Source organism: Urocitellus parryii, chromosome 15 (assembly GCF_045843805.1).
Source record: "Urocitellus parryii isolate mUroPar1 chromosome 15, mUroPar1.hap1, whole genome shotgun sequence".
In the NCBI taxonomy this organism is placed as follows: domain Eukaryota; kingdom Metazoa; phylum Chordata; class Mammalia; order Rodentia; family Sciuridae; genus Urocitellus; species Urocitellus parryii.
In genome coordinates, this window is record NC_135545.1 from 21221485 (window position 1) to 21235186 (window position 13702).

Sequence of the window (13702 nt, forward strand, 5' to 3'; positions counted from 1 at the left end):
TCTGTCGGTGGCTGAGAAGATGGGAATGCTTTGTAACCACGGGCTGTAGGTGATTTTATGAAGTTGGTTTGGAAACTGAAGTGAATTCGCTCACAGTGATGCTTTGGTGAAAGAAGTTGTTTCTGAAAACATTCAGCACAGTTGCTAAAAGTCACAATCATTATGGGAAAGGTGAAAACCTAATTTGCTGTGGGTGTCTGGAAGAGCAGTCACAGCATTCCCTGGGAGTGTCACTGCAGAGGGGAGGGGCTGGGTGCTGCCAGCTGGCCCCAGGCCAAGGTACCCCAAGATGGCATTGACTAAAATGAGCCCTGGCACTCCCACGTGTCTTCAGTTACGCTGTCCTGGGGACACAAGGACAGGCCTGGCCCATGTCCACTGAGATCCACTCTGACCCTCCTTCCTTCCGTCCTTGGTATTCTTACCCAGAGAGTGATACACACATGTATTCTTTTAGGAAATAGTGACAGCATTATCTCAGGATTAAAATTATCATTGACTGGCCCCCCAACCCCTATACACTCCCCCAGAGATGACCTCTGTTAACAATCTGATTTGTCTCAATCTTGGCACTGTCAACATTCGGGGCTGGCAGTTCTTTGGGGGCTGTGCTGTGCATTACAGGAGAGTTAGCTACTTCCCTGGTAGCTTACCCACTAGGTGCCAGGAGAATTCTCTGCTTCATTGTGATAACCAAAAATATCTCCAGACATTGCCACCTGTGCCCTGTGGACAGAACTGATCCCTCCTGTGACCTGTGGCCCAGATGACTGGCAGCATTACCTGTGGGATGGTTGTGCTAAAACACAAAAGCAACACACTCTTGGAATGCGTTTTGGCCTGTTGCTCAGTCAGTACAGGGAGACACACCTCTTTGTCTTCACGGTGGCATGGCATTCCCTTGTGTGGATACCTTGCTCTTTATGTAGCAGCCTCCTGTTGACATCCAGGTTAATCCCTCTTGTAATGAAGCTGAAGTGAAGGTAATTGCACAGGCCTCTTTAAGATTCCTCCAGAGTCAATATGAAGAATGAAACTTCTGGGTCACAGAAGATGTGCATTTAAAAGGTTTAAGTGGTCCACAAATTGCCTCCAAGACACCAATTTATACTCAAGCCACTGACATCACAGGGTTCACCCACATTCTCTCCAGCACTTATTATTGTTCTGCTTTTACGTTTTTGTTAATCTAATGGATAAAGCATGGTATCACAAGGCTCCATCTTCCCATCTAGAATCTGCACATTTACGAATCGCTTTGTCGTTCATCAGCTCTGTTGAATGTCATTCTTTAGGCTTTCTGCTGGGTGTGGGGCGATGATTTCAGGAGCTTCCAGGCTGGAGAGGGAAGCAGCTGTTATATAGTCTGTGGATATGAGGTGTCCCCCAAAGACTGATGCATTGAAGGCTTGGTCCCCAATGCTGCAGTATTCAGAGGTGGGGCTTTGGGGGAAATGATGGGATCCCGAGAGTCTGGCCTTGTCTGTGGATGAACCCATTGATGCATGAACCCTTTGATAGCATTATTGGAAGGTGGTGGAAACGGTAGAAGGGAGTTCCCGTTGGAGGTCACTGGGGGCCCACCCTGGAAGGGCTGATCTCCTTCCTTATGCTTCCTTGTTCTTGCTCTCTCTCTGCTTCCAACTTCCATGATCTGAGCAGCTTTTCTTGTCATACCCTGTGGCCAGGATCTTCTGCCTTATCTCAGGCCCAAAGCAGGGGAGCCAGCAGACCATGGACTCTGAAGTCATGAGCCAAAATAAATCTTTCCTCCTCTAAGTTGATTTTTCCAGGTGTTTTGTTACTGCAATGTAAAAGCCAAGGGCCTGCCCTCCAGGACAGGGTGACCTGTGTTGGAGGAAGGTCAGCAGAGGCTGGGGGCAGGGCCCACTTTCCTAAGGAGGTGGGAAATGGGGAGAAGCGAGTTTCCAGGCAATGGGAGCATGTGGGCCAGAGCTGGGAGGTGGTGGAGCCTGGTGTTCTGGCATGCTGAGACCCGGTCAGCAGGGCTAGAACTGAGGGAGCACAGGTGCCCCAAGAGCTGAGGTCCTGGGGGCCTTGCAGGCGATGTGAAGACCCAAAGGAGCCCCTAAGGAGGCTACGTCAAGGGGATCAGGTGCTCAGGAAGCTGGAAGGGCATCCATTGGGGCCACCTGCTGTGAGTCTCCTGAGGCTGCCCTAGCAAATAACCACCAACTTGGTGGTTTAAAACCATAGAAAATTATTCCCTTCTATTTATGGAGGCTGGAAGTCCAAAATTAAGGTGTCAGCAGTGCTGTGTTCCCTTGAAGAACCTGGGGGAGAATCCTTCCTGGCTCTTCCAGCTGCTGGTAGCTCCAGGTGTCCCTTGGCTTGTGGCTGCGTCCCTCCAGTCTCTGCCTCCATGTCCACATGGCCTTCTTATAAGGACGTGCATCCTTAGATAGATAGCACACCTAGGTGATCCAAGATGATCTGCAAAGACCCTTTAACAATTAAGCTCACATTTACAGGCTCCAGAACATGGACGTATTGTTTTAGGGACCATGATTCAACCCCCTACCATGCCTGAGGTCAGGGAAGACTGTCCACAGTTCAGCTTTTGTCCTGCCCCTTCTGTGTGCCAGGGTGGGAGTACAGGGAAGTGGGGCTTAGAGTACTAAGAAAGAGAGGGCCCCGCCCTTATCTCAGCCTCCTTCGCAGCTAGATGGGCCAACCCTAGGAGACAGAGCAGGCCGCTCATGCCCAGTCCCGGGAAGCAGCCGCCTCCTGCAGAGTCCAGGATGCTGACTGCAACTCCGGGTTGCCAGAGCTTTCAACTGCAACTGTTTAAGACAAGGAGGCAATCTGGGTTGTCACGTGCAATCTCTAGATTTTTTAAATCAAAATTTCAAAACACACCAGGTGGGCCAAATAAAACATCCGTGACCAGCTGTGTCTCCCTAGCCCCTGGTTTGCTTTCTCTGTTCTCTACAGAGCATTACATCACAGTTGCTGCTCACACTGCCCAGGCTCATCCGTCTAAGATACCTCTCATCTGGTCCTCATGCCAACCCACAGGGAAGGTTTCTGGTGTTCTTACTTCAGCGGTGACATCACTTGCCAGAGCTCACCTGTCCAAGGTCTGGTCAGGTGGATCTAGGATTCGAACTCAAGCTGCCTGGTTCTCACATCTGTGGGTTTAAGAGTCAACTCCACAGGGAGGAGTTGAAAATTCCTTGGCAACTTTCTTGCTTGACTGATCTACAGTCCCTAATGGACTTCCTTTAGGTCTTGCAATCCTTGATCAACTACACACCACCTCTGAGCCTCAGTTTGCCCATCTGTAATATGGGCTAATGCTCACTGGCCTACTTACCTTATAGGGCTCTTGGGGGGGGGTGTCCAGAGCTACTGTACCTGAGGAAGCACTTTAAAAATAGTCATGTGCAGTTAGTCACGGTGGCACATGCCTATAATCCCAGCTACTACGGAGGCAGACACAGGAAGACTGCAAGATCAAGGCCACCCTTAGCAGGATCCTGTCTCAAAATAAAAAATAAAAAGTGAAGGGGATGTATCTCAGTGGCAGAGCACCCCTGGGCTTAATTCTCCATTACTGCTCCCCCCAAAAAAACCATTTGTTGTGCATGGAGGGGAGGCACCGTGAACACACACTTGGGATAATTCTATTTCCAATACTAATCTAGGAGACTTTTAAGGACCACAACACTGATATTTCCTCATCCCACTTTCCTCATTTTCTCAAACATCAGGCAGATAGGGGAAAATCTGCATTTTCGAATGCAAATTGTTCTCTGAACCACGGAAGCTTTAAAATCACCAGATGAAGTATAGAAAGAGCTTGACAATTTCTTTAAGAATCTTTCATTCTCTGGGTTAGAATATCACGAGTGAGTATATGTGTGTGTTGTGTGTTTTTTTAATCCTGCTATCATGAGCAGCAGGTAGCAAATGTTGATCTTTAATGTGTTAGTAAAACAGCATACATTTGAATAGTGGCTTTTTCTGCCATCTGTACCAGTTGACACTGTTTTTCGTACCAGCTTATTACATTTCTTGTACAAACATACTTTTGGGTGTCTCTGTTGATTTATGCTATAGTTGCTCTGGTATTTGTGTTAAAATAGCATTTTAAAACTTATAAAATATTGCTATTTATTCCTCGCTTGGTTCTTTGTCGCTTGACAAGCTCTGGAGTAAGAGAGTATTTCCCAAGAATGAAGTTTGCAGACATGGTTCTCTTGAGGGGATGGTGGGCTGGGGACAGGCCAGCTCATGAATGACACAGGCTGAGGGTCCTTCTGGGCACTTCTGGAATCTGTACTCAGGCTCCTTCCTGGGGCAGGCCTGCAGATTCTCCAGGACTATTTTTAAGTCCCAAATGGAGAAAAATAAAGATGGTAAGGTAGGTCTTCATAAAGCTGAATTTGCCCAGTTTGAAGACTTTCATTCTTTGATTCTCTTTTTTTTCCCCCTTTAAATGTGGAAATTTCTTTTTGTGGGTGAATTGAAAGGGTTCTTGGATGATATTCTATTTTTTTTCTTCTCAATTAGCTTTTCTTGGCAAAATCATGGGCGAGTATCTCTATGCTGGCTCCCCAGTTGGCATGGGAGGTCATTTTACCCATCCGAAAAGTCCACAGATCTGGGGCTCACTCAATCAGAGGTCTGGGGAGGATGCTCCCCCTGCTGGGTCCCACACTCTGCAGTGGTGATGGATGGGTCTGGAGTTGGGGGAGGGCATCTGGGATGGGGGGGCTCCTCATGGTCCTCGGGGGAAGCTTGGTGACAGTGGATGGTGTCTGCGGCCGGCTGGTGCATAGATGAGGCGTTCTGCCACTCTATATAAAAAAAAAAAAAAAATCTGTGCAAACTGCCACAGATGGAAGGAAGAGTCAATATTCAAATTGGAGGCTGTTTTGCTAACACGTTAAAGATTAACGTGTTCTCACTGGCTGCGGCATACTATAGCAAGATGAGTTTTCTTGCTCTTTAAAAAAAAAAAAAAGCAGTACAAGGAGCCCATTTAGGGCCAGTGCCAGGGCAGGAGTGGGAGTATAGGGTGTCCCCTCCTGCCTCCTCTGACCCCACTCCCTGAGAGAGTCCGGGTTCAGAAATGCAGCCTGTCTCCGGCTCTAATGACCTTCCCTATTGCCTGAGACTCTCAGCCCACTACTGGCCTTCACCTCCCTGTACCTTCTTCCTTCTGCCCCGCAGGCTCGGGTCCCCCTTTTTAAAGGCTCAGATCAATTCTGGTGATGACGATCATGATGACAACAATGATAGCGAAGATTTATTACATGCCAGCGTCTGTGCTAAACGCTTCCCTAGGTTAAATCCTCCAGGGAAGCACTCCCAGTGTCCCATTTCCCAGAAAAGGAAACCGAGGCACAGAGAGGTTAAGTAATCTGCCCAGGGCCACCGGCTTGGAAATAAGGCTTGAGTCCAGACAGCGGGGGTTCACAATCAGTCTCTAACTCCTGCAGCAAAGCTCGGCCCCTCTTCCCACCCATCACCCTTGTCAATAAGACCCTCTCTTCCCCAGACTGTCACCCATTTGCCAGATCCCAGAGTCAGCTCACTTTCTTGCTGCTTCCTTGACTCCCAGCCCAAGCCTAGGGACAGTGCAAGGGTTCTGTGGGCCTTCATTGATTGAAGCAGAGCTCTCTGTGACAGATCTAACACTTTTTTTTTTTTTTTTTTTGCCCTAATCTGGGCATAAGCTGGGGACCTGGGTTGGGACGTTTAACATAAAGGGAATGACGAAGAAAGACTGAGAGACGACAGCTCTCATCAGGCATGTGTGTGTGTGTGTGTGTGTGTGTGTGTGGCGTGGGTGGGGGGGAGACTATCCAAAGGTCTACGGCCCAGGACTGATTGCTTTCTTTCTGAAAATTCTCTGGGCATGGCCCGTGGAATAAGGACTCTCCCTGGGCCATCTTTTGGCCAGTCACCCTCCACAGGCGTCTCGGGGCCAGGTGCCCTCTGCTGGTCAGTGATGGAAATGCAGCCGGCTTCAGTCCTTGGTCAGAAGGCTCAAGGACAGCTGGGCCCTGTGGCTGCCCGAGGCCAGGAGAGCCTTCTAGAGGGGACAGGAAGGCCCTGACTCACGGCCACCCCGAGATGCCCACTGAGAAGCAAAGCCTCTAACAAGCTCATCCCAGGGCTGGTGGTGGCTCAAAGCCCAGGCAGGGCTAGAGAGAGAGGGGTGACCCTTATGGTAGCTCTTTAGTTCAGTGAAGCAGAACCAGGTGGAGGGTTAGGGGGAGAGCTCAGTGGTAAAGTGCTTGCCTCGTGCCTAGTGTGTGCAAGGCCCGGGGTTCCTTCTCCAGCACTCAGGTGGGGGCGGGGGAGGAAGGGGTAGGAAGAAAAAAAAAAAAAAAAGAAAGAAAAGAAAAAGCTACTGCCACCAGGAGACCTCTGAGATGTCAGAATGTTGATAGTGGAGAGAGTCCTGGGGGCAGCCTGTGAGAGGGGCCCCTCGCAGCAGAGCATGTCAGGCCCTGCCACTCCATTTCCTTATCTGTGAAATGGGCATGCTCGTGATCTCAGAAGTCGCTGCGTTGTGCACCTGGACTCCGACTCCAGGGGACACCCTTCCCCAGGATGGGCCTGGCAGAGTCTAAGTCTGTTCTGGAAAGGAGAGTCCACCTCTGGGTACAGGAGGGAAATGGGGGCCATGTAAGGGTCAGTGTGGTCTGAGGTAAGGACCCAGAAGCAGGCAGCCTGGACTTCCACCGAATACAGGCCCTGGCTCCCCAGCCCCAGGGGTGACCCACGGTCGCCTTCCAGTACCCCATGGTCATCATCATTGGTTTTTTTGTGCAACGTGGGCCCCTTGTCTCAGACTTTAAGCATCCTCTGCCCCCAGCAAGTTGTCTGCACGCAGCAGAGATTCAATGAAAACCTCCTGAATGTGTGGTGGGCTCTCAAAAGTCATGCCAGGCCAGTCCTCAACCAGCAGGACCCTCAGGGGCACCACCGGGTCCAGGCTTCGCTCCTAGTCTGTGACTAAGCACAGACATACTTCACAGGTCCTCAGCCAGAGCAAGACGGTAAGCGTAGGCCACATATTGCACATCTGAATCAGTAACAGTTAAAAACCAAGCTGAAACATGCTTCAATAAATGCTCTGTCCTTCTGCCTTGAAGAAGATAATTCCATGCAGACCTGGAAGGTCCAGGTACAATTTTAGAAATCTCGGATTCGGTGGTGTCCACACTGAACAGGGCAGAGGGGTGATGGATTCCGGCCTGGCCTCCTTACCCACCCTCTTCCCTTGTCACCCTCCACTCTGTCCTGCATTGTGCCCTTATGTGTGAGGACAACCAAGGCTTCATGTCCAAGTTCTGTCCCTCTACCCATTCCTGGACCTAGGGAAGTGTTTCTAAACCTCAGCTCGGTGGCCATTTTGGTGCTATAATTGGTCGTGGGGCCACTGGAGGCTATACTGCAGAATCTCAGCCTGTGCTCACTAAATACCAGTAGCTCCTCTTCCTCACCTTTGGAAACCAAAAATGTTCCCAAGCATTGCCAAATACCCCCCAGGGAGTAGAACTCTTTCCATCCCCCACCCACCTAGGGGCACACAATCCAGAGGCTTGAGAAGGCTCTAGAACAGGCCTGGGACTGTTACAGCAGAGAATTCCAGGGTGCTGGATACCAGAGTGTGGTCAGGAAGGGGGCCCAGGCTCTGGGTAGGCAGATCCCCCCCCCCCCCCAGGTGGAATCCTCACCCCAGAGGGAGGGGCTGGCCAGAGGAAGGCGGCCAGGGCCTCACTGTCTGCTTGCACACCCACAGAGACCAGGAGCCCGTGGAGGCAGCCAGTGTACGCCCGCCCGAGGTGGGGCCCAGCTCTGACTGACTCACAGTGTTTTCAGAACACAGCAGAAGTGCAGGCCCCACAGCAGCCTGCCTGAGTCCCAGGGAACCAGTGGCTTTCTCCTACCTGACTGTTTGGGGGGCTTTGGGGTTGGGCAGCCCCCTCGGTCACCCTTCAGGTCAGGTCCAGAGTCCCTGTTCTTCAGTGTGCCCGCAGGGTCCTGCATGTCCTCTGCTGGTGCCCAGGGTCTCTGTGGCCATGAAAGCATGAACACTGCTTATTTTAAGAGTACGAAGGATGTGCACACGGACTTAGGTGTAAATCCACGTGACTTCGTTGGTGTCAGTGGAGAATTGCTAAGAGCCATAGCCGAGTAGGAATGACGCATGGCATCTGATGACGGGTAAGGACCATATGTAGTATTGGACAGCCTACCAGGCACGGTCCCTAAGCCACATGCTTGGTGCTTAATTAAACAGAAGGGGGGAGATGCTAAGAGCCATAACCAAGTAGGAATGACGCATGGCATTTTGGGTTGAAAGGTGACGCCAGCAAGCCATGGAGATGATAATGGTTATGTTAAGATGTGCATTCAATTGGATATTAGACCTCTGCTGTCCCCCTCACCTGCTACTTTGGAGCTCTCGCGGGACTCCCGGAGAGTTCCCATTGGTTGGGGAAGTGCGGTAGGAGGGATTTCTGGAGGAGGGATTTCCGGTTGGTGTGGTGTGGCCCGGGAGAAGGAAGTTTTGGAAATAAAGTTTGTTCCTGCTTGAGTGGCTCGTGATTTTGTGCCCAGCCAGACTGCGGCAGAGAATGAGTGATTAAAAGTTGCTATGGTTTGAATGCATCCTCCAAAAGTTCATGAATTACAAACACAATCCTTGAATTCATGTGTTAATGGTATTTGGGGGTGGGGCCTTTGGAAGGTAGGTAGGATTAGATGAGCTCAGGAGGGTGGGATCTAAGAAGAGGAAGAGGGGTGGTAGTGCACCCCTGGAATCCCAGTAGCTTGGGAGGCTGAGGCAGGAAGATCACGAGTTCAAAGCCAGCCTCCGCATCTTAGTGAGGCCTTAGGCAACTCAATGAGATCCTGTCTCTAAATAAGATATATAAAAAAGAAGAGAGACCTAAGCTAGCACTCTTGATCTGTTTTGCCACGGGATGACTTGTGCCATGTTATCAAGCATCAAGAAGACCCTCACCTTAATATTGAACTTCCAGCCTCCAAAACTGTACCTAAATAAACCTCTGTTCTTTATAAATTAGCCTGTCTCAGGTATTTCGTTGTAGTAACAAAAAGGGCCAAAACAAAAGTGTTTATTTTCTTACTCTAACACAATTAGAGTACCAGTAAAAATAACAACTGCAACATATTGAAACAAATTAATTATACCTTAATCTGTGACTCTGTCATGGTTTCTAGAATAAAAGGAAACCTCACAGATGGCCTTTGAGTAGGATGGACATGCATTAGGTTTCGCCTTGCAATGTCTTGGTATATGTCTGTTTCTTTTACTCTCCCAACTGCCCTGGTTTGGATGATGAATGATACGGTTACCCCAGGCTTTGCAGGATGCAGGATATCTAAATCATTATTTTGGAAACTGGTGAATAGAGAGAATAAATGCAGCATTTATCTTACCTTTCCTCACCAAACTGAACCTCAGAGAAACCAATAGCTGTTGACTAAATAGGAGCAAATTCAGCTTCACCGAGACAAATATATTCATAGGTAGGCCTGACACCCCATACTCACAGGGGCCCACTGAAGGGCTCTTCCTATGTTTAAGGTCACATGACTGGGGATTGCTGAGGTGACTCAAGAGATGGACTTTCAAGAGGGTATGAGCACAGGAATCTTGTCCCCCCTCATACGAACATACTCCTGTCCCCCATGTTAAAGCTCACAGCTCAGTGCTCACTTCCTGATGACCAAATATAAAAGGTGTAAGAGTAAAGCCAGCATTTGGGCCTGAATCCAAGTGTATGACAGAATGGAGCCCATACCCAATAACAGAAATATGTGCAAAATTGAGTTCTTGGTGTTCAGACGCTGCAGCCAGTGTGGGTCTACAGAGCAAGGGCGGACCAAAGAGTCAGTGCTCAATTAGGTTATATTAACAGAAGCACAGCACCCAAGACAAGGAAGGTGAAATCTTCTCAGTGGTCTCCCCAAACACACTGAAGGCTGGGCACTGACTACAGAAGGATGCATAGAGAATCTCAAGATTCTGATGGTGTTAAAATGACATTATAAATAAGGCCTGAGGCATACTTAAACATGCCCCACCTTCTTCGACTGTTAGCAGAAATGAACCCAGGAACCCCTCGCAGAGCTCTGAATTTGTGGACCAGAGGAGGAAGGGGGTATGTGGAGGGACTGAATTCCTCTAGACCTTCTTGGTAGAGTCTCTGAATCTCGTAAACTGGGTAGAGCATCCATGGGAAAAGATTGTCTTTCCAGTTGTTCAGAGAGGAAGACCCCCATGTTGGAAACCACCTAGACTTTATCAGTGTCTCTTGTACAGTCTGAGCCCACTGCATCCCTGCCACGTCACCCTACCATGTGGCAGGGCCCAGGTGTCAGCTCCAGGAGCCAGGCCTGCCCAGGCTGCCGCTGGGCAGAGAGGGCCTTGGAGGGCCGGGTTCCCATGCCCTCACCAGCCATCCAGGGAGTCCCCACTGTGAGCACCCTGGGGAGAGCACTTTGTTTTAATACAACATTTGTTGTTTTTTAGAAATGTTCAAGCTGTCAAAAAAGTATGTTTGCTGAGTTTGGATATTTGTTTTGGGTTGTTGTGCTCTTGAACAACACTGAAGGGGGGTGGAAACGCCTGTTCTGCACAATCTGGATGGCGAGCCGTGGGTGTGGGGTGGCCAGAGCTTTGAGGAACGGCCGCCCTGGCTGTGCTTTTGGAGTCAGACACGCCTCAGCTTGGGGCCCCCAGTGCCTAGAGCGTGCCCCGATCCTGGAGCCTCATGGATCTCATGACCAGGGTGGGCCAGGGCACCGCAGGGCCTGGCACTCTTACTGGTCTTCATTGCGTCTCCCCAGGCAAAGCCCTGTCTTGGGGACATGGTCTCATGGTTGCTGCTTCTTTTTGGCTGTTGCTCTGGCATTGACCCTTCTGCTCCACGTGGCAGCTGGGCTTCAGTGACACTTTGTGTCATCAATTGTGGAGCAGACGTTTGACAAGAGCGGACTTCATAGAATGAAAGCCGTAAGACGGCACGCCTTGGTGTCACATGCATTCCCAGGTGGAAATGACTTCCTGGCTCCAGGTCTCAAGGCCCGGCAGCTGCTAGGCTGAGAAAGGACCCTCTTGTCCTGGGCTGGCCCTGCTGCCCACAAGTGACCCTGCAGGTGGCCCGGGCACGCTGGCTGCTGTGGCTGTTGTGTCCCTGGTACCGGGAGGTGATCCCGAGGCCGGCAGGCGCCCTCCTCTGTGTCTAGACAAATGGGGGACCAGGATGGCAGTATCCATGCCCTGTCCCTACACCAGAGGCCGGGCCGGTGGACACTTGAGCGTTGTGGGCAGCACCAGCGTCAGACACCCTCAGACCAAGAGGGCCTGACCCATTGCCCAAGCTCAGCCAATCAGGGAAGGGGATTCTATGACCTCCATGATTGGGTCAGGGCTAGAGGACCCGTGACCCAATCCGACCAATGAAAAGCAGCCTCGTGGTGGGGTCTTCCTTGTGCTTTCCAGCTGGACTTAAATGAGGCCACAAGTTCCTGCACCTCTCTCATCGCCAAAAAACGGTGGCCAGTAAGAGAACAGCTAGGGACAAAGCAAAGGTGTTAGGAAAGTTGGTGACAGAAGTCAAAGAGCCCTTGCCCCAGCGGCCCCTCCCCTCCACTTTTTATTTAAATGGACTAATACTTTTTAAAAAAAAAAAAAATTTGCTTTTGCTTAAATGTCAGTTTCATTTGGGCACAGAAAGCATTCCGACAGGTACTGTTGAATTCCTGTTGACCCTTAAGAAGCTCTCCTTCAGTATTTGGGGTGCAGCTTAGTGTTAGAGCACTGACCTCGCATGCTTGGCCTCTGGGTTTGATCCTTAGCACCCTAAAAGAGAGAGAGAGAGAGAGGGAAAAAGAGAGAAGTAAGAAATCCCCCCTGAATCTTACTGGAATCCTCTGTGCCTCTGTTTTCTCATCTGTTTAATGGGGATAATGGTAGAACTTCTTCTGCCTTTGAGGTTGTTGCTGATTAAATGAGTTAATACTTGGGAAGGGCTTGGTGCCTGGGGCATAGAGATTGCTACCTAAATGCTTGTGTCATTGCTATGGGTATTATCTTTTTGAAGTGCCTGAGCTGCTCATCCCCTCCCATGATTTCAGCCCCAGACAAGCCTAAGTCTGTCTTAGGCCACGCCTCTGGAGCCAAAAATAGAGAGAGAAACCCCTGGTCTGGCTGGAGCTGATTTGAATTTCCAATAATTTATCAAGAATTGAGAGCCAGATTTCCTCGGGGAAATATTAGTCCTTAGGTTTACAAAGTGCCTTGGTTGTAAATACCCATAAAAATGACAATTTGTTGGGCCATATTTATTCTTAAGCCAGTCAAAAGATATTAGCATGTCCTGACTGTGTAAATCTGCCAGCTCCTGAATGCTGTGTGCTCCCGGCATGCCCTCTTCTCTGGGCATGAGTAAGCAGGATGCCCAGCCAGGTATTTGCCTGGAGGCTGAGACAGAAAGCAGAGCAGGTTCTGGACCCTCGAGGAAAACCTTCACACAGAGAGGGGTTCCTGGGTGGGAGAGCATTGAGAGGCCAGCAAGGTCGCACGCCTCGTGGAGGTTGGAACTGGGCAGACGAAGCCAGTCTCCCCAAGGTGACTGGGTTGACTATTAGAACACCTTCTGACCAGTCCCCATGGCCCCTAGTGTCCTGACCATGGCCACTGGCCCTCCCCTGAATACTTCATCTTCAGAGACACTTCTCCCTTCCCTCTTTCAGATACTAGTGCTGTAGTTTGGATGTTCCATGTCCCCTAATGGTCTATTTGTTGAATGCTTGGTCCCCAGAGTGGTGTATGGGGAGATGATGGAAAGCTTAGGAGACGGGGGCCTAGAGGGAAGTCTTTGGATCACTGGGACATACCCTGAAAGGGGGTTGTGGGACCCTGGACTCTTTTTTCTCTTTTGCTTCCTGATCATAAGGTAAGCAATTTACTCCACTATTTGCTCCTCAATCCTGCCCTCTAGCACCTCCACCAAAGTCCTAAAATCAGTGGGTCCACCCAATCATGAAATGGAACCTTTGAAATCATGAGCCAATCTCTTTATAAGCTTATTATCTTAGGGATTTTGTTATAGTGACAGAAAGCTGACTAACACACCTTGTTCATGGACATTTCTGCCCCCAGGCCTTTTTCCTGGGCTGTGTCCATTGTCTGGAATACTCTCTAGTCTCTATCTTGACTCCACTCACTAGTCAGGTCCCATCCCTTCTCTCTGAGCTGTGGTAGCACAAAGGGATGTAACTTAATATGTCCTACGTATAAGAACAAATGTCATCTCAAGGCAGAGCATTTAGTTCTCTCCGTTGTCAGAGCACTTAGAACAAGGCTGAGCCTGCATTCTGTCACCTGGTCAAGGCTCTTAGTTCATTCCCCTAATGATAAAATCAACAAAGTAGTAGATGTCACTATTTACTGACTGCCCAACATGGGGAGTCGCTTTATCTCATTATTTCCTTTAATCATCACTGACTAGGAAGATGTGGAAAATGAACCTCAGAGAAAATTATGGATCCAGCCATTGACAAGCAGAGCTGGAATTGAAATCTGGGCCCCGATCCCATCCTGCATGACACTGCATATCCGAGGCTGTGTCCAAAAGGAAATAGTTACTGATATGATTCAGGTAATTCAGGAAAGCCGAATGCT